Here is a 22,384-nt window from a genome sequence, read left to right on the forward strand (position 1 = left end):
TCTTCCATTTTTCTTTGCCTTCCTGTCTTTTCTGTCAAAAGGGAAAACAGGAGCATGGAGCATTACTGTGGGTAATGGGTAGATGCTTTTGTGAGGTTTAAGATCTTTCGAAGGCCCCAGATTAGTCTTCCCACCATATACTTATGTTGGAAACACAAATAAAGCAGTTCTCCAGACTGGATTGTTTCTCCTCTGCACATCCATTCCCTGCAGCATTGCAATAAGATAAATCTTGGGTGACTGGATCGTAACCATGTGTATCAGTATACGAGGGAAGTAACCTTTTCCATCCTGGAAAGATGATTGGATTGTAAATAATTGGCTGCAATGAACTTTCTAGAAAACAAGCAAATGTTTATTAAGGATGTAAATGGAGAAACAACAACATTCCCAATCATTTGCATTTGGTGAGGGCATGAGAAATCTAATTTTCACACCGACTGAAGTTGCACTTTAATGTCCACTATAAATGTAATTCAACTATTTCAATGTGCCATGATGTTTTCATTCAAACCAAACATCACGGCTCATTTCCCCGATTAACTCCAGTCTTGATAGCACACGGTTGCAGACCACTGAGCTAAATCATATCTACGCACAACGGCATGTTATTACCAGATGTAATGGAAGTATTTCAATTCTTACGGTTTTGGAGTTTCTCCAAGTGACCAATTGTGATTCCGTACAATGACTCCATTAGGAGCCACTGAGGCATTCATGGGGTCATTGTCTGACAACGTCTAAAGAAAACGTGTACAACACAATGAAGCCCTTGAATGACAAATGAGTAGTTACAGCGTGAGGTACAAGCTGCTAATCGATCGGTGGACGGGGTTACACTTTACATGCTGCCGGCACAATCAGCTCTGCTCCCTTGTCCCAGACTAAGTTGACTCGAGTGTGCGACACTGGTGGCATTTTTCTGACACATTTCCATTGAGTCACAACTCTGGTTTTAACGCCACAACAGTGCCTAAAGTCATTTATTGTATTTTTCATAGTCATGACTCTTAGTCATGATTTTTGTGCACTGACGTATTGTACTGATTTTAGAATAGAGGCGAAGGCACCACTGGTCTCAGACTTGTAATGAAGTATTGTGTTTGAATCAGCAGAGAGAATGTCTGATTTAGGGATGGTGTGAATGGCGTTTAGCACTAGTAAACCAATTGAAACCTATTGATTCTGTCTTGTTTCATGCTATTCAATGTCTGTTCTGTGTCGAATCATCAGATGTTAAACATCATGGGTCACAAAGGCAAACTGAGCAAAATTTCGAATTTTGGATTTATTGAAGCAAACGTTTATCCAACATCTAAATCACAAATGTAAAATAGTAATTACTTCCTAAACATAAAAAAATTTCCAAAAGTTTAATTTTATTAGTTTCCAGCAATGTTGAACTTGACTTACTTTTGATTTTTGTCTTGCATAAATCAGCCATGATCCCCATTTCTACTCCATGTCTTTCACATAGTAATTGCTCGCGTGTTTTCCTTGGATCTTTTGCGGCTTCCAGGATGAGCTGTTACTATGCTTTTGGACTCAAAGTCTTTTCCAGTTGTAGACAGTGTCTGTCACTGTGGACACTGTTGGGGCTGTAGAGACAGCTTTTGACTGATGGATTTCTTTTTTTTAATTATTAAGTTTTTTTTTCTTTTTGATTGTAGTAACCAAGGAGGAAAATACTTTTTCCCACAAGCTGAGTTAGTATTACATCACCATTTTGCTTCAGTAAACACAGGTATCATTTTGCCAGTAACACAGGCAGCGTTGCTGAATCATTAATGATAACATTAATAGGTTCAGAACATTAAAACAGAGAGGTAAGTGTGTTTTGAACACGTGCTCAGCAGACATTACACTGCACTAGCTGTGCCAGAGGGGGGAAAAAAAAAAAGAGTCTCATCATTAAAAAACACCAATGCTAAGCGTGACACACCTATCGCTGAGTAAATGTGCACTGATGTATTTCATAAAATAAAAAGGTTGCTGTTTTGGGAAAAAGGCGAGTGATGCACGTCAACAACGTTTCCAGAACGCTTTCTATGTGGCTTGACCTTTAAACACCAATTGTGTACAAAAGCACAGATGTAAAGGCTTTTTGAACTAGATGTAGAATGATTCAGTGTAGATCCACAGCACACACACACTTATGTATGCCAAACTAAAAAAAGCTCCACATCAGTGAAGCTCTCACGCTGGATTTTTCTTTTACTTTCACTTGTTGCTGCTTTGTATAGGCAGCCAAACTCCAGTTCATATAGAAAAAAAATACCCAAAGTATTAACCTGAACAGAAAATGTGCATCTGTGACTGGTGTAGGAGAAGAACAAAACTAATCTTATAGTTTACATACTCCAGCAGATGCTGGAAGAGGACAGAAAGCCTGCACAGTTTAGGTCTTACTGAAATTAACCCTCTTGTGAGCATCTCTGGGCACTAACATAAAATGATGATACCTGTTAAGTAATCCGTACAGTGTTGGTCAAATCTGGGTACGTTTTTCAGTGACTGGACTATATCACAATGTTCTGCAGAATATGCAAAGTTCGGTTAAATTTGTTTAATTTTAGAAATCTCTTGATCCTTCCTGGATGGTCTGCTCAGCTAAAATCTGAAAACCTCCCGCTAGCTATGATATTTCAACTGAACCACAGACTTTAAAATGGAGAGAGTACAGCTTTTATTGGCAGCTCCCTAATGTTTGTAAGGCATTAGTGTTAGCATTAGAACCATTCAATGTTGTTATGAAACAGTTAAGACTTCTATTAAAGCAGCTTTTTGTAAAATGGGAGTTTTTAAAGCCACAACTCTCAGCCCTGGGCTACTGGAGGCAGAGACCTGGGTATAGATCAATAGTTCAGCCCAGTGCAGATACTGTATATTACTGACATCTTGTGCTGTGGGGCAATAAAAATAACTCTTATTGGCCCTTTAACTATCCTGTAGAAAGATTCCCCGGGTGTAACGGAAAATCATATGATAGCTGCAACTTTATGTTCCCTATTTTGCAGTAACTGAATCATGTGTCACCATAATAGAATCCAGCTTCGTGGTTGGCAGACTGTGGCACACATTGGCCAGAATGTGGGGCTGTGTGTTCTGCTGATTGTTGTGAGGATGGCAGCTCGACCAAATGGTGATTAGTGGTGATTAGCACCAAACACCTGCACCGTTTAACTACTGATTTTATTCAACATTAAACATCTAAATATCTATTGGTTGTAATTTAGTATGTTTACTGATGTAGGATAATGAAGGCAGTAGGTTGTAATGGAGGGAAACCTGCTCTTTATACCAAAGTGCATACAAGGGCACTGTAAAGGCTGTGACATGTTTCTTTAAGTTGAACTCACATTTCATGGAGCTTGTAGATAAATACACAAATTTGAAAACTACGTTGGATCATTATTATGGGGGTTGAGAAATGAAATATTCCAGTGTTGTTTCTGTACCATTATGCATTAAATGATGACTGATGAGGAGATTTGTGTGAACAAACCACTGACATACTGTTTTATCAGACCTGCAGCAACACTATGCAACGTCTCTGCTAATAATATAACACCAGTCTGAATGAATGAGGGACAGCACAGTGGTGGTGTGGTTAGCGCTGCTGCCTCACAGTGAGTTGGTCAGCAGTTTGACGTAAGCCTCAAACTAGTTTAGTTTGGAGTTGGCATGTCTTTCTTAAGCTGGTTTCCTCTGGTTCCTCCGGTTTCTTCCTACAGTTCAAAGACACACAGGTTAGGTTGATTGACCCAATGACAGCAGGGATCATAGTGTGTCAGTGTGACAGTAACTCACCTAAATCATCACTGTTACAGACAACTGGTTTTAAAGGTCAAGAAATGATTTAAATGATCTGCAGTGAAAGTGTTTCATGTCATTGTTGTACAAATACACTTGGTTTAGATTAGGCAAACGCTATGTTTTGGCTACATAAAGCAAAACTTAATATTGACTTATAATAACTTAATTTCAAAAGCAAATTTTTATTGTCTAAACCTAAACCACATTTGTTGCATGACTGATCTGTACATTCTGTGTCCACACTCATTGTGATTCTGTTATGTACTGTTAATGCCAAACGTAGTGCTTCATCGTTTATAGGAAAAAAAAAAGAAATATTGCCTTGAAACACGATACAGCCAACACAATATGTCCCTTACAAGCAATTAAATTAGGAGTCCAAGATCACGTCGATATGATCAAGTCACAAAAATCTAAAATCCAAAGTTTTCAAAAATTATGGCAAACTCCTACAGGTTTAATGCAAGAAAATAAAGGGTAGGAAAAGCAAATTACAGCTAATAAAATAAAAACGAGTATATACAATATAAAAATCAACTGTCTACAAACAGTAGAAACTTTCATAACATATAAAACAACTAATAACATAGTAGCCACATAATATGTAATACAATACAACATTTTAATTTGAGAAATGGGATTTGTGTGGGGAGGAAAGTATCTGTGTAGACGTGCTGTGCTAGTGGTATGTTATGGTTCCAATGAAATTCTAAGAAGTGCTTCAACGTCTGATTTATATTCCATGATTGTTCGACCTTTCTACTGGCCATTTATCTTCATTTCACTGATTCATTTGTAATTTGTCACTTACCAGCTTAGTGGAGTCCACTTCCATTATTTGATCTGTGCAGCGTCATATTTTATATTTACTTACATTTATTTTATTTAAACATATGTACATTTATACCCTTGATCCTGTAGCAGAGCAGGCAGAGGGGGCAAACAGTGCAACCACCCTGGGCCCAGTATTTCAAAGGGGCCAACTCCGGTCCCAATCTGTGTGACTAAACATGCTTTTCTGTTGTTTATTTGACTTGTTTAAACTTGGCATGTGTCTTGAGTGAGGAAGCGATGGGTCTCAACCGCTGCTAATGGGTTCTTGTTATACAGCAAACGGCCCTCGTATTGTCATTGATTCCATGCACTTAGTATCCTCTTAATAGGGCCCCTGATGCAAAAGCCCCTCTGTCTGCTGTATTTCGGTTTCCTTTGTTAGTTTCCTTCGCTCTACCCTGTCTAAAAAAATACATTCCCATACAACTAAGCTGCAAATGCGATTACATTTTTGTATCAAATGAAAAAAGTTATTTATTATGTTCCGATGCAGCGTATTTTGGGAATGACACAAACAGTAATTCTATAAGGGAAAGTGAGCTGCCAGGAGGGGGTTTGGGAGGGGTGTCGGTTGTACAAAGCATTGGACCGACAAGCCACAGACCCAAGTTCAGTTCCTGAGTCCTGTGTCTGGTTCGGTTCAGACAACAAACCACTGATTTTTGAATTAAAGAAAGATTGTGGATGTGTTTAAAAGTGATAAAACACATTTTATGTAAATTTGTTACATTTTCCTGTATTACAACTGTCCTTGATGTTCCTCTGACCCTAACCAGCTGCTGCAACTATCTAAACACAACCACAAAATACTTCATAATGCTGTATTGACACAAACTGGACATTGTACTGCAGGATTGTAAATTATGGTAGAAAATGTAAAAACAGGTATTTTAATGCAAGATTGGATATTTTGGCAGACAAAAATACATTGTAACATGTTATTGATACTAACATGTTTGCCATTTATGTTACATATCAAGATATTGTCATTCATTTCAACCACATTAAATTTCTTGAACATAAGTTAACATGACTTGCAGTTTAGTGGGAACGTAACTTTAAGGAGTCATGGTTGCTTTTATTTTCTTTTGCATGTGTGTATATACATCTTTTGATATAACGTGAGCTCTATATTAAAAAAGAAAGTTGTCACTTTTAAATTATATTGCATATTTATATTGTTGGCTAAAATGGGAGGAACGTAGCTACAGGAAGAAATTGTGGCCTTGCACTCTGCCTACAAACTTCTCAGCACAACACTGGTACCAACATTCATAGTTTGTATGATATTTACCAGTCGCCAGTGGAAATGTATAGAGCTAAGTTTCACCCACCTTCCCTAGACAGAAGGAGGCCAGACTCTCAAATCTCACCTTACAAAGATAAGAACATTGTGGCTGAAAGGCTGGAGAGGATGAGGGAGAGGAGGATGGTACTACATCAAGTCACATATAGTTCAGGAATATATTCCAGTTTAGCCTGTTGGACACTTTAGATTTTTTTAAATATTGGACATTTCACATAGTTTTTTTTTTCCGAATTGGATTCAAACTTCACAGGCTTGTAAGAGATGCCGTCTGGACGTTTTCAAAAATAGTCCTTGTGGCTGTTTGAGCTGCAGACCGCTGTGTCTGTGTGGTTATTGTATTAACAACAGCTCGCAAACACACCTTGTATTTTATTGCCTCGTGTGCCTATGTGGTAGGATTCAATGGCTATGATTGTTTTGGACATCCAGGATGTCAAACTGTTCATTTGCCTTTTGTCTGTGCCGACCTGACGTCGTAGTTTACTGCACCCTACTTTTAAATCCTTTATCAATGTCAAGTTTGAGTAAATTATTAGTAAAAAAAACATGGCACCAATTCTGATTCTGCTAAATCATATTAGTAACTGTGCTGTTTAAACTTCAGACATCCACTGTGTGATGATAAATCTGTAAGACCAAGTTATGAGTTACTGCTTTTTTGGCCTTCTGTCCCTGTTCTATTTCACCCTGGTTCTGTTTTTCATCTCCATACATTTATTGTATATGCTGTATATGTGCCCACTACACATCCTCACCCCCTCTGCGATGAGCTTAAACCCAAATGTCTTCAGTGTACAGCTGAACAAAATTGGCCTTGCAGTTCCGTTATTTTTGGAAAGGATCATATCTAAATAACCCAGTCATGCTCCTTAAATGTACAGTAAACATGGCTTTAACTGATATTCTGATGACCTTTGTTGCCGAACAGATGGTCCCACTGCTGAAACCATAATATATAGAAGTTATTATTGAATGCTGCTTAAGGAAATGGATGTAATATACAGCTACAGTCACAGCTGGGCGTGCTGTTTAAACAGGACGGGGAGAGAGTGCATACAAATGCTTTGTAGACAGCACACAGTATACTGTATGCTGCTAAGTGTTGCACTGACTGTTTACTTAATACAATATAGACACTGGAAATGGCTAAGAGCCCAGCTGGACATGATGAATGGCATCAGGAGACTGCAGCAGGAAGACAGAGAGAGAGAGAGAGCATTATCAAACACACACCATCTAACAGCTCCTGCATACACATACTGCACTACTTCATATGAAGCATTGTTGCAGCCGGCTAGTAAGTAAGATCCAAGTATTCATGGCCATACAGTGTACAGTCACAAACTACTGCAGACAGGTTGCTGTACTTTATGTAAATAAGGGACGGAAAAAAAAAAACAAAGTTGAAACACAAAAATAGAAAATAATAGATAAAAGAGAGAAACAGTAGGGAGGAAGGAAAAAAGATACAGCGAGAATGAAAGATAGAAAAATAAGTAAAGAGAGAGAGAGAGAAACAGACACACACAGGTTAGACTGCAATGCTGCAGAATGTATTAGAGATGGTTTAATAACTATACCGGCTGCTCAGGAGACATTAGTAAAGCTTTACTGCCCCTCTGTGGTCAAGTATGTCCACTACTTCACAATAAAAGCTGGAAAGTAATTTTGGAACACATAGTCAAGTGCTTGATTGTTTCAAGTTTTTGCTACTTTCTCTACTGCAGACTAGCATTTCATTGATGGATTACTAAACTGAGCGATCATGGTTCCACTGAACCAGACGACTCAATCAGACGACTACAAAGAAGCAAGAAACAAGAAACACGAAGAGGCAAAATGACTATAAAGACACACATGACCAGTATGACTAAATGAACAAAAGGACTACAAACTCATAGACCAAAAATTACCACAAGGAGACATAAACTGACCACAAAGAAACGACTAGAGAGAGAGAGAATCTAATCAATTAAATAGATACAAACCAAAACAAGAGGCTAAAAAAAGACACTAAATGCCTAAAAACAGATGGAAAAATACTGAATTGCTAAGAACAAAAGCCAAATCAGTAACATATAAAAAAACCTAATAACTACGGCAAAATAACTAAAACCACATGCAGAGATAAACAATGCTATAAACAATATGAATAAAATATGGAAGATGGAAAATGAGTAATAACAGATGGAAAATGACTGCAATCGGAAAACTGAACTATTAATTGATGCAAAAGTAGCACTGCAGTAGCATCTGTTGTGGTCCTGAGTCTATAAAGGGGACATGTGGGCGTTTTAAATGCTTGTGCCCAGGGCTCCAGTGTGCTAATGCTGAATGTCGGCTACACAAATCTCCTTTTTCTTTCTCCTATTGAATTGTTCCTCAATCCTCACTTGACCTTGAAGTTGCTCCAGTCCTCCATCTCAAAGACTGTCCAAAATCTCTTTTTGACTGAAGAACGAGGAAGGATCTCTGAGGACCCAAGAGCAGGATAGGACTATCACTCACTATAGTCTTTTCACGTTCCAAATCTATTAGTGATGGATGCCGCTGCTCATTGCATTGAATCCCTATCACGACACCACTGCAATACAGTATAAATACAGACTGTAGAGACCAATGTTCTGTTATGGAATAATGTGGAGAGAAACTAAAAAAGCAACAATATTCCAATATTGCAATTAGGTTGCAATATTGGAAAGGGCATCTGATTTTCCAAAAAGCGTGTTTCCTTTCCCAAATCAACATGCAGACAATGATCCGCTTTGGTGAACCTGAACTCACGGGATAATCCAAAAGGACAAAATAAATAAATTAATTTAAAAAGTTAGTCAAGAACATGATACTCTGAATTGTACTGAATTAAAAGAAAATCCTCTTGGACTTTTGGGGCAACTGTGGTGCAGGAAAGTAGAGTGACTGTCCACCAATCTCGCAGTTGTTGGTTCAATCCCCGGCTCCTTCGGTCACATGTTGAAGTGTCGTTGAGCAAGACACTGAACCCCAACTTAGTTGCTCCCGGTGAGTGTTGGCCTGCTGCATAGCAGCTCCCCCATTGGTGTGAGTGTGAATAAGAAGCAGTGTAAAGCCCTTTGACTGCCAATAGGTAGAAAAGCGCTATATAAGTGCAGACCATTTACTTTAAACATTATGAAATGAAACTATAGAAACTTATAATTGTGACTTTATTAAGCTTGTAACATTAGTTTATAAGGATATTGAAAATTCCAAAATAACGACACATGGCCACCCTGTTTAAAATGAATTATTTGGCCAAAACATTACAGCGCATCCAGAAAGTAAGTAAATTCTAACAACTATACCCTATAATGACAATATGAAAGAAGTTTGTTTGAAATCTTTGCAAATTTCTTAGAAGTAAAAAATCTAAATCTCACATTAACATTAGTATTCATGGCCTTTGCCATGACACCCAAAACTTGAGCTCTGGTTCTTCCTGATTCCACTGATCCTCCTTGAGATGTTTCTAAAACTTGATTGGAGTCCACCTGTGGGGTGGAAAAGCATACACCTGTCTATATAAGGTCCCACAGTTAACAGTGCATGTCAGAGCACAAACCAAACCATGAGGTCCAAGGAAATGTCAGTAGACCTGAGAGACAGGATTGTATCGAGGAACAGATCTGGAGAAGGGTACAGATTATGCACATGTAGAGTTCCTGCAGCATCCTTAAGCATCCATCATCTTTAAATGGAAGAAGTTTGGAACCACCAGGACTCTTCCTAGAGTGGTGCGGCCAGCCAAACTGAGCGATCGAGAGAGAAGGGCCTTATTTAGGGAGGTGACCAAGAACCTGATGGTCACTCGGAAAGAGCTCCAGCGGCAGGAACTGGAAGACTCAAGGGAAAGATGAATGCAGCAATCTACAGAGACATCCTTGATGAAAACCTGTTCCAGAGTGTTCTGGAAAGTCAGACTAGGGTGACGGTTTATCTTTGAACAGGACAACGACCCTAAGCACACAGCCAAGATAACAAAGGAGTGGCTATGGGACAACTCCCTCCATGAGTGGCCAAACCAAAGCCCAGAGTTGAACCCAATTAAACATCTCTGGAGAGATCTAAAAAAATCAGAAATCAGAACCTCTTGTCTACCCTCTAGGACTTGGGCATCTCTGGATCAGCTCTAGCCTGGCTTCAGTCTTACCTATCGGGACGAACCTTCAAGGTATCTTTGCGGGGGCATGTTTCTAACTCTTGCAGCTTCTTTACCAGTGCGCCGCAGGGTTCAGTTCTTGGTACCCCTCTTTTTTCCATCTATACTACATCCCTGGGTTCTTTAATCTGCTCACATGCTTTTTCCTATCACTGCTATGATGTTGACACACAGCTCTTCCTGTCCTTTCCACCAGATGTCTCCACTGTCTCATCACGCATTTCTGCCTATCTCTCCAACATCCCTGCCTGGATGAAAGAGAGACTTCTTTAGCTCAAACTCTCCAAGACAAAAGTTCTTCTCTTCCCAGCAAGACCTTTGACACATTGCAACTTCTGCATCAACATTGGATCTACAGTGATTGTCCCCACTAAGTTCGCCAGAAATCTGGGGGTCATCATGAACGATCTGCCAATGAATGACATCTGGTGGGCCAGGTACCACATAGAAGAAATCAAGCAAAACTCTATAGCTCAGTTCTCCCACGAATCTCATGAAATGTCTGATAGGACTTTACTTTGATGTTTTCTCCTTGACTTAAATTATTGCTGCCTTGTACCTCACTTGTAAGTAACTTTGGATAAAAATGTCTGCTAAATGTCCACATGTAAATGTAAAAGCTAAGGCTGCCTAACAAAGTACTAAGCAAAGGTGGTGAATACTAATGAAGTACATTTAATTATTTTTATTTTGAATAAATTTTCAAAGATTTCAAACAACTTTCACGTTGTCATTATGGGCTATTGTTTGCAGAATTTTGAGAAAAATAAATTCAATTCATTATCAAATAAAGAACTCAATGGGGATGTGGAAAACAACCTTAGAAGCAAACTTCAAGCCAAATGCACAAGTCAACATTAAGCACAGTATTTTCCAAGGAGATGCTCTGTCACTGCTGCTGTTCTGCATAGGGTCACTGACCTCTTTAGCCAGATCACCACTAAGAGTGATGTAGCATACACAAAAGGCTGCAGAGACAGACTCCTGCCTAAGGTAACAAACAAATTGATCTTTAAGTGGGCATCCTCTCTCTGTTCTCCTGTGACATGTAAATGCACAGTAAACTCTGACTTTATAAGTGTAAATGATCGACACTTCAGTACAAGAGGACCACAGTGTGATTCTTTAACAAGATCTGACTCAGGGTTATCGCAGCATAAGCTTCATTAAACCTAAATAATACTTTTTGTAAAAGCGATTTTATGATGTTCGATCTAAGCTTGGTTGAAATCCGATGGAAATATGCAAAGATATTATTTTGTTGGAAAACTTGTATGATGAATTGATCTATGATGAAACCACAATGCCACCAAATGGTAATAATGCTCATCAAGTCCATGACTAATCCAATTTTGGTCCCAGTTTAGAATTTTTGAGTGCATTGTAATATTTGATTTTATAACACCTAATGCATGCTCGGTTTGTATTTGTTAATTTCTTTCACACACAATTTTGACACAGAATATGTATTTTTTCAGACAAAAAAAAATTTTGTTTTCTTCCAAAGGCAAGTAAGAAGATACAAGCCAATTGTCTTTAAAGTATCTGGTAAGTCATCTGAACATCAGTTCGCACTCACAATTGAGGTGATAACACAATAATTCCACAGAACACAGTAAGGAATCATGTATACCTCCACAGCTACACACTCATTTTTCCACTACTAGCTTTTTGCCCATGTCCGTCTCTGGCCTCTTTCTTACGTAGCAGAGTTCTGGAAATACTGTCATACAACAAGTGAAGGATGCAGTCCACAGACACATTGTGACTATCGAAAAAACAAAAGTAGAACAAATACAGAGAAAACTCTTGTTTGGGGCCCAATTAGGGCCCTACCTGGGCCCCACTTTGGCCTTAATTATTCTCTAATATTGGAAAATTGGAAAAAAATTACTTAATATTGGAAACAATTACTAACTTATTTACAAACTAGCAAAAACAAAACCTCCTATGGTCTTTTTCCTTTTTTTTTCTGGTGTCAGAAGTCACCAGCACTTGACACACCATAGTAACACAGCCTTTACCACTGTCTCATTCTGATTCTTGGAGTAGAAAGAAACCTTAGTTATGGGTCTATCAAGCTTTTTAGTCTTCATCTTGATCTGAACCTGGCGGACTAGACCATGCCCATCTTTTTTTTGCCAATCACCCATGAGTTTTGGGTTGCTGACTCATCAGCAATCAAGAACAAAATTTCGGCTTGCATGTGTCCCTTTCTGCAGCCATTGGAACTCAGGCAGAAATTCCTTAGTCCAACATTTCCAAAAGAGGTCTGCCACATATCGGACTTGTTTACATCTATGGCAGGCATAGAGATCCTCTTTCTGGAATATTCCTCAAGTCATAGATGGTTGGGTATTTAGGAGGAGGAGGCGGTGATTTGGCATTAATGCGTCCAAGTCCATTGGATCATTGGAAGGTGTAGTTATTGGCCAACTGTTTATGATGGCTTCAGTTAATAAGGTCCCCTGATAAGAAGTCCTGTAGTTGAATACCAGACAAAGTTTGTTTTTAAGCTGATACACGTCAAGGTTCTTACCTATAACTTCCACAGCATTTCCATTTGTGATCATATTGTTGTTAAAGCCAATATGAAGGACTCTTGAGAAACTATCTCTGCAGGTTTGCAGCAAGTTGTTCTGAGATGGCACAATTGTCCAGCATTTTAATGTCCATGTCCTTTAATGGAAGATTATTACAGTAGTGTCCGTTTACCATTCCTAGAATATTGTGACACTCTCTCCATAAACAGACCATCTGCCTTAGACATCTCCTGCTTCTCCTCTTGGCCACACTCATGAAAGTCATATTTGACCTGCTGACTCCACAGGTCCTCCAGCTTAGGTACAGGCATACAACTGACATAACCTGTGCTACTCCATTTTTGGTTCTGTTGCAACTACCTTCTTTCAGTGGTCCATTGACTGTCCATCCCAGCATTGTTCTTACTGTGTAAGGCCCCTTGATGACTAGGGATGACCTCCTGTGGTTCCATTGCCTTTGCAACATTAGTTCAAAATTAACAGTCCTATTTCTGCCCCGATGGTATTTGTACTCCTTTAAGATGTGGCATCTTACCTACATCTTCTTTTCGTGGAATGTTGTATTTCCTCACTGGAATACCTCTCTGCGAAAAAAACTTTTAGCTTTATGAAGTTATCTGCTTCCAGGTGTCTTACCCCCAACTCTGATACCATGTTATGGTATCTTATTCTTATGGAGAGAATTTTTGAGTTTTTTAACAGTGTTTAAAAGAAGTTCATCATGGCATAATAGACAGGACTTAGATTCTAAGTCTATGTTCACATCCTTTCGGACATTTATTTGCACTGTAGTGTTGCTGAAGCTCATCTTCGCACCACCTGGTTTTCCAACCTTGGCTTGGTCTTTAAATGCAGGCTTTGTGCACATTTTTCTCCTCAGTGTCAAAGGCCATCTTCTTTTACTTCTTTTTCAACTTGTATGGAAGCTTAGAAACAATAACATGCATGTTGGCTGCACTATCAATCTCTTCCATATATTTCAAATCTGTCATTGCATTTCTACAACTGGCCAGGAAAAGCTCAAATGAGTTGAGCGCTTTACTATCATCAGCTATAATTTTTTGCAATGTAGGCTACAGAGATCTTATGTTCATTGCCAAAATGCTCCTTTAAAAACATCTTGGCTTTTTTGTATCCTTTGTCTGGTTCCATGTAAAAATAACTTTGCAATATTTCTTTAGGTTGCCCACTTGTATACTGCTCTAAAAAATTCAGCTGATCACTGTCCATCGGTTTTAATCTCCACCCCTTGTTCAAATGCTCTGATGAACAGTCTATAGTTCAGAGGATCTCCACTAAAGTTGGGAATATTTTTAAAGGTGTAAAGTAGACAACCTATTATGTATTACCAGAAATTTAGTCCTAGGTAATTGGATAGTTGTCTTTTTTAAAAAACAGAAAGCCTTCAACATTGCAGGATATTTCCCAGTGCTGAAGTAGACACGACGGAGGGGACACTCTAGCGGATTCTGTACTGTTGTTTTCTTCGGGAACCCTCCAGAAAGACTTATACCCAACAAACTTTAACGATCTATACGCCGACACGCTGTTCACAATCCCGGAGTACGACTATCTAGGACCAACCTGGAAGCTGGCTAACAGGAATGCTGGGGTACCACAGTTTCCTCTTTCTGCCTTTGCCTTCCCACTGGACATAGCACTGATATACCTCATATTGGGCTCATTGTTTGCTTCCTCACACTGTTCGGCAGCATTGGTAACAGCAGTAACAGGTATGCTATCGCTTGGATTTGTTGTCTGTAGCTGATTTGATTTGAAGTTGTCATTGCTGCTTTTTGAGCCACCTAACATCACAGAGCTTTCGTATTTATGCAATATTTCAATTTGAGCATTAGAGCAAAGAAATAATAATTGGAAGTGAATGCTGCTCTTGCTGATACTAATTTTTATTTCCAATTTTCCTTTTCTGCCTTAAGCTTAACTTCTCATTCCTCTAGATCAGGGGTCCGGAACCATTTTCGCCTTGAGAGATACTTTTACAAAATGGAAATGGCAGAGAGCTACTTATGTGTTGTAACATTTATTCTTGATGATTGATATGTCAGCTTATTTAAACCCAAAATGATGTTGTTTGCTGTTTTCGTGAACCTTTACAAAATGTTGGTGTTCACAACTCTGATTTTGGAATAAAACATCACAAAAAATGTGTGTGTCTGTATGTATTTCTTTCTGTTGTATTCTCTTACTGGTATGAGGACCTGTGGCGGCTTTGTGCATGCACGTCTCATTTAATTTGCAGTCTGGACGCGGGACACTTATAAATTTGATTGGATATACATGTAAGTTCATTACCTGAGTGACCACTCAAATTTGAGTAAAGTTTTCAAATTTATGTAGGATTCATTGAACCTTTGGTGAGCTACTTGGAAAGAGGTTGAGCGCTACTGGTAGCTCGCGAGCAACGTGTTGCAGACCCCTGCTCTAGAGAGTGTTTTTGCTTTAAAGCTTCTAATATAGCTACCCTCTGATGAAGCTGAAGTCCACAGTTTGGCTCATACACGTATTAATTTATTTAATGTCATGATCTGGCCTTCACATTCACTTCCTGTCCTGGACTTTTATTTTGTACCCCTTTTCTCCACTTCCTGTTCCCAGTTCAGTTCTTCACCTTTACCACTCGTCAATGTTCACAGTTGTTTTCACCTGTTCCCCTGCCTTTTAAAACCCAGCTCTCGCCTTGGTTCTTCGTCAGGTGATTGTCTTTGTGTTGTCGCTACTACTCATGCAAAACAAACCTGTCTCATAGTTTTTGGACTCTTGGCTGCTTTCTTGTGGATTTTCGTTACCTGCATCTTGGTGTGGTTTATGGTGTTGTTGTTGTCTTCAGTAAGTATCTGGTCTTTCTCCCTAGTGTTCACTTTTGGGCTTTTATAGTTTGTTTCACACTCTTGTTCAGTGTAATTGTTCCCTGCTATGTTTATTCATGGATAAAAAAAAAACGGTTTGTCAGTCGACTCCCTCTCGCTGTCTCTTTACTAGGATCTGTCTTAATGCAAACCCTGATCCCTAACCCTTCAAGACGCAGTGTGACTATTTGTTCTACTTTGGGTTTTTCCTACAGAGAAAACTCTCCTTGGCTTATACACTGTGGATTCCCTGCAAGATGAAGGATGCTCCTCGCCTTGTTGAGTCCAACAGTGTTCTGAAACCCTCTACCAGCTAGTCCTGGAAATCCTCAGCGACTCTCAAGTAGGCCAAACTAATCTCCATGTTAAACCTAGAGCTTATTTCCTAAATTTCCTCTTAAATTCTTATTAACGTTTAAACTTTTTCAGCAGTATTTTTACTAGGATTAATCCTGTTTTCATTCACCTTCCACCCAATTCTGTCTTTTATTTTCTGTCTTGAACGGCATTATCAATTATATTTATATTTTGCTAATTATTTGCTATTTACGTATCTATGGCTTAGTAGTTATTAGATCTAGAAATATTACAAGGATGACAAGCTGTAGGCCAGGAGTGATTTGAACAAGACTTCAAATAATTCACACCGCTAGGATGTACAGGCAGGACATTAAAAATGTCATCTGGACTGGTCAGGTGTTGCGTGATGGTAGTCAAAACTAAGGGGATTTCCCACCCAACTGAATGTGAAATGCAACCCTTTAGATGGAAGAAAAGTCAAAATTTTCAGCTTTAACATAAGGGATTTGACAAGTGTGGCATTTCACATTCAGGACTTACAAGTAGTATATAGGGTGTGAATAAGCGGGTGCATGTGATGTGCGTCCTTATCCTTATCAGGGTGTCCCCCTACACCACCTCATGGTTCATTTGTGTATATCATATGCGTCTTTAGTGTCGCAACCGATGTCCCTCTACCCCACCTCACTCCAAAAGTGCAAGTGGGGGTATCCTTGTTAGATGGACCAACACTAGCCCCCCCATCTATGATGATGGTTTATAGGTGTATGTCACCTGTCAATCACGATCAGTGGGCTGGGGAACCCTCCAATCAAATGTTTCTATGTCATACCTCGATGGGAAAACCTCCTTTAAATGCGTATATGGTTTTAAAAAGTAGCAGGTCATCCTCCTAGCTATTGCAGATTTTTTCTATCTCCTTGCAATATCAAAAGCTTTTGGAAAAAGTGTTACAATTTAATATTTAAGCATATATTTAAAAGAAATGATGTCTGGATCTTTTAACAAATTAAACTATATTAAGAACAGTAAAAAATGTTATGGATTGGCTGTACCCAGGATATCTAGGTTATTTTTTTTCTTACACTTGTACTGTGTTTTAGTTTTATATTTCTAGCTGAAAAAGTTAGAGACGGGTTGCCCCGCGTGTCACCGACGTCCCATTACATGGATTCAGGAATGTCATAGTACATAGACAAGGCTCTGATGGTGTGTGTGTGTATATCTTAAATAAATAATATTCTTTTATCAGACTATTAATGTTCTTTCATGAGAAGGGTAGTTGGTAATCGGATAATTGTCTGTTTTAAAAACAGAAAGCCTTCAACATTGCAGGATATTTCCCAGTGCTAAAAGGAGTAGACACGACGGAGGGGACACTCTAGCGGATTCTGTATCGTTGTTTTCTTCGGGAACCCTCCAGAAAGACTTATAACCAACAAACTTTAACGGTCTATACGCCGACACACCGTTCACAATCCCAGAGTTTGACTATCTAGGACTGGACCTCTTTGACGACACCGCTCTCCAAAACTAGACACTAGATTGTGAGTACCAGCTGTAAGAGATTGGCGATTCATTGACACCTATTGATAATGATGGGAGGGGGGGGGGTCTTCAGACAGACAGGGAAGTTGGGGTGAGTGTAGGGATACAAAGTGTTAAGTGGAGGTTTGCAGATGCATCTGTTCAGACAATGATAGAGGCTACGATAATGATGTGGCTATTGTAAATCCATACTGTGCTTAAAGCTATTTTTACATTGTCACAGTTGCCGTTCAATCAGAGATGGGTTTATCAAGATTATTTTTTTCTTTGCATGTTTATTCTACGGGGTTCCCCAGGTGATGCAGAGTAATGAAATGACGCTGACTGTAGATGAGTTGAAATTTGTTGTTACTGTAGTTCATAATAAAAGCGGAGGTGGGCGTCTAAAGTTAGGAAACATCCCATATAATGACATAATTAGGAAGAAAACATGTTTCTCTTAACACCCAGAGATCTTATCGTTGAAAACAACTTGTGCTTCTCACATTGTCTGGCATAAGTCCTTCCTTCTATTTCCCACTCCCCCAGAAAGATTGGCAATTGCAAAAAACATACAGTTCAATGTGGGGTTTGACAGCACACACATGCTAAGTCTAGCAGATATTTCAAAGTTTCTAATTTTAATCCCCAGGAATTTTTTTTGTTAGTGTTCCATCATAATCATGGCAAAAAATTTGACTTATTCCAGACCAATGACACACCTCACCCCCAGACAGCGTAGCTCTATTTACAAGGTGACCACTACCGCTTCATATTGCATAGGACAGCTTTTTTTTTTTTTTTTTTTTTTTTTTGTGGATAATTCTATATTTGTAAGTATTGTTACACACTATATATAAGACGCCACAATTGTAGACATCTATGTAATGTGTGCTTTACAGAGTGTGACCATTCTGGTGCTACTGTGCAGTGCAGACTGCAAGTATATCTGCAAATCTAGTCAGTGCAATCAAAAACAAACAGGACCCCATACACAACACAGACCCCTGTAATAGGCTAAAATATTGCAGAGTGTGGGAAGCGGCACATGGTCTCAGAAAGTAAGAAAGGGCGGCATGTCTGTCAACCTACTAAGAGTGTGCACTGTCAGGAAAAGCTTAATGAAGATGGCCCACATAGCTGCGTCATACAGCCGATTTAAAAAAAAAAAAAAAAAAAAAAAAGTCTCAGAGCACCTACATCTTTTGAGTTCGTCATGGTAGACACGAGGCTAACATTGTGTGTGCTACTGGGCTTGAGAGCGCTACAGGCACCTGAATACGAAGCTCACACATTTATTGCGCACAACGCCTCCGGATTTAATTCTTACATTGTGGTGGAGCATCTGGTCAAACAGGGAATCGCACCCGCTCTGTCCATGAGAGGGAGCAGAGTTGTAATGCATGATGCTGCTTACAAACAGCGGTGGCTCGATAGTTTCAGTTTTCTAGCAACGTGTTTATATTTTGCAAGTTTTCCCTCATAAATTTAACAGTAGGGAAAACTAACACTGTGGGCTCATATCCAGATGTCAGTTTTTATGGCCTAGACAGGATGAATGGGAGTGGTACAGTTCTGTCAGTGAGATTTTTGACTTTCAAAAAGTTTGTGTTGTGGATGTGCTGCGTTAATCATATCGGATCTTTTGTGACACTTTTATCAAGTGTACAGAACTGGATCCATTTAACTTCACCACACTGGCATCCAGCTGCATGACCCTCCATGTAGCTGGTTCAAGACACAATTTCTCCCCAAAGACACATAGATCTGACATATGGCGGTGCCTACACAAACACGCATAAAACACATTCGAGTGTCTCCATACAGTGGTTGGAGTATGTGGAGAAAAAAAGAGGTCAGGCTAACTGTAAACCATGGTGAACAACAGTTCGGACCCTACTTTGTGAATGGTTGGACAGTGAGAGACAGTTGTCAGGTGTGTGGGTGTCATTTAGCTTCAAAAGGCTACGTAGTGATGAGCATTGAGGTTTGGCACTTGCCTCAGCAGGCAGACACCCTGTTTAGGGAATATGTCCAGACTTTTCTAAAGTGTAAACAAGAGGCCTCGGGTTACCCGGGGCATGTGAATGATGATGCGGTGAGACAAAATGCATTGATATTCATGGAGTCTAGTCTTATGACTTCTTTCTCAAAATAGTCAAAGTGAACAAAGCTGTACTAACCTGCTCCTTAACTCCCTCTGGGCTCAGTTTAGCGTGAGAAGTGATATGGCCAATTGTGAATTAATATCTGAGCCCTCTCAATTCACGCACTATGATGTGCGTCAGTTTTGCTTCATCTCAGAAGAAGTGGCATTGGTTCAGTGGCGTAATGCTGACAAGCGGGCTTCTAAAACTAATGATGTCAATGTCTTCATAGCAGCCATAACCACTGCACATGCGAGGCTCATGTTATATGACCTTATCGTAAAATTGCAGTAGCGTGTTGTATTGTGACACTAACGGCATAGTTTTTACATCTAAAGGTGACTGGATCCCACCCCTGCATCCTGGGTGACCTAACAAATGAGATTAATGATTATGTGTGTGTGGACTGCATGAGGAAGAATTTATCGGTCTGTTTCAGGGGGTTGTAAGTGTTACCCATATGTCACCAAATGTGGGAAGATGCAGGTGAGATGCAAAGGAGTCACTCCAAATGCCAAAAATGCAACAGTTGTCACACCAGTCTTAAGTCATCTGTGCCTGATGGGGTTTCAGATGATCATCTGACCACTGAATCTGAAACTACTGTTCGGAATAAAAAGGCCTTTACTCTAAAAAAAATTCTACACTTAATCGTTGTGTCCAGGTTGTTTACACTAAGCGGACAGTGCTGCCAGATTATTCAACCCTCGCTTATGGCTACTGATCAGCTAGAAACATTCGGCCCTAGGTGGGAACATCAGTATAGCATGGTCGTAAGCGGCCCTTCAAACTGTGGAAATACTTTTTTTTTTTTTTTTTTTTGGTCGAGTGTTATTGAAAATGCTTCACAACTCATTTCAGAGGAATGCTCATAGACTTTAAAGCTAAAACACCTGATCTACAACTCAGAACAGACTTGCTATCTGACCATCAAGTAGTGAAATCTAATTCTTTTGGAGGCTTTATACAAAGCACCTCCTAGGGTCTGAGTGGCCATAGTAAACAATGCAGGCACATTCCAGTCACATTACATGTAGCTGAGTGTCTTTTACTTTAAAGTAATGGCACACGCCCAGAAAATTTATTTGATCCCACAGCACCAGCTGGATGCTTTTTAGACCCTGTATTTTGAGTCTGGTGATCGTTTTTTTTTTAGACAGTTGGTGGAAATAAGATAGATAAAGCTATGGCCAATATTTTGAGCCTGCCTGATACTGATTTGTATGAAAAGGCCAAAAAGTACACAGGTGTTTCACAACCTTACTTCTCACTGGTGAAACAAGGTGAACATGAAAAAGGTATGATCAGCAACTGTATTTCCGAATGTCACGCAGGTCTATGATTCTGATGTAACGTTGGAGGACTTTCTAAAACACATGCCCGTTAAACATTAGAGATAGCACATATTAGACACCGTGATGTATATGTATATATTTGTATGTTGTAATATAATGTGTGTTCAACATTTTGTTTGACCTATCTCTAATGTGTTATTTCTCATCAAATGTTTATATACAGCTTTTGATATTTCTTTTATCTAATACATGCATTTTGTGTCCGTTTTGATATTAAAAACCAATTGTGTTAACACTCTGTACTTTGTACTCTGTAAGTATGCAATGTATGAGTCATTCTTTACACATTATGTTTTTGTTTATTGATGTTGCATTTATTGAAGATAATAAACTAACATGGCAGTAAAAAAGACTGAATATACATACTAAACTCTAAACACAGCAGGTGATACTATGAAACAATCATTCACAGGAGAGGTTTTGCCAAAGCTATCAAAAATTACCGTCCACTTTTAGTAAAATAGACTCCTAGCCAATGTTCTCAGGACATATGAGAAGGTTGACTGTTAACCAACAGGGCAGGTAGTCTGCTTAATTTCTTATTGTTTAAGTGGTTGCATGGACAGACACCCAAGAAATCTGTCTCTTTGCTGGTTATCCTTTTAAATACTCATCAGCCCTATATTTTTTTTTTTTTTTTTTTTTTAGTGTTCATGATCTCTATAAAAGTCAATCAAATCTTCTTCTTCTTCTTAGGTGTCATCTAGTTGTCTGTATCAGCGGATAATACTCCCAAACCCTATTAAACAACGGCTGAAATGGTTTGGTGGGGTAGGGAATCTCGTCGGCATAAAGACTAAAGGGATTGAGCATAACTCCCTGTGAAAGCCTCGTCAACAAATGCTATTATGACAAATTTAGGGATTTGACCTATAAAGCTTTTCCTGGTTACACACTCTTGTACCAGAGGCTACTGAAAAGGTTTTTACACACACTCTATAGCATATTTCGCACTGGTGTGTTGCAGGGCCTGGCTGTGGGCCAGTTTCAAGCTGGGAGATACTGCTACTTTTTGATGAATAAACTGGCGGACACAATACTGACATTGAACAGTGAGTGTTTGTAGACGTCATCAGACAGAATTAATTTTTTTTGAACGTATAAATTTTATCTTTATATCAACTTTGTTCAATAATAGTTTCTCCTGAAACAACAGATCCGTGTGTATCGGGGCTTTTAACTCCACTATACAGCTCTCTCGGATGTAATCAGTCCTTAATGCAAGGCCCTCATTGGCACCATCTATTGATGAATCATCCATGTTGTTAGCTGTATCCATGCAAAACAGAGCTGTACTGAATTGCGTGTGTAGAGTGTCTCTTCCATAGTTTGTAAGCAGTTCCAGAGTGGCTCTGTATGGATATATGTCAGAGTATGGAGTTTTTGATCGGTCCCCCAGCATTATGTCCACCTGTGAAAAAAGTGATGCTCCCGGATAATTCACAAATCCCATGTTCGGAGCATTTGCAATATTTGACCCATCAGGGTTAGTGATTTTGACACGGGTGT

This window comes from Channa argus, chromosome 10 (assembly GCF_033026475.1).
Source record: "Channa argus isolate prfri chromosome 10, Channa argus male v1.0, whole genome shotgun sequence".
NCBI classification, from domain to species: Eukaryota; Metazoa; Chordata; class Actinopteri; order Anabantiformes; family Channidae; genus Channa; species Channa argus.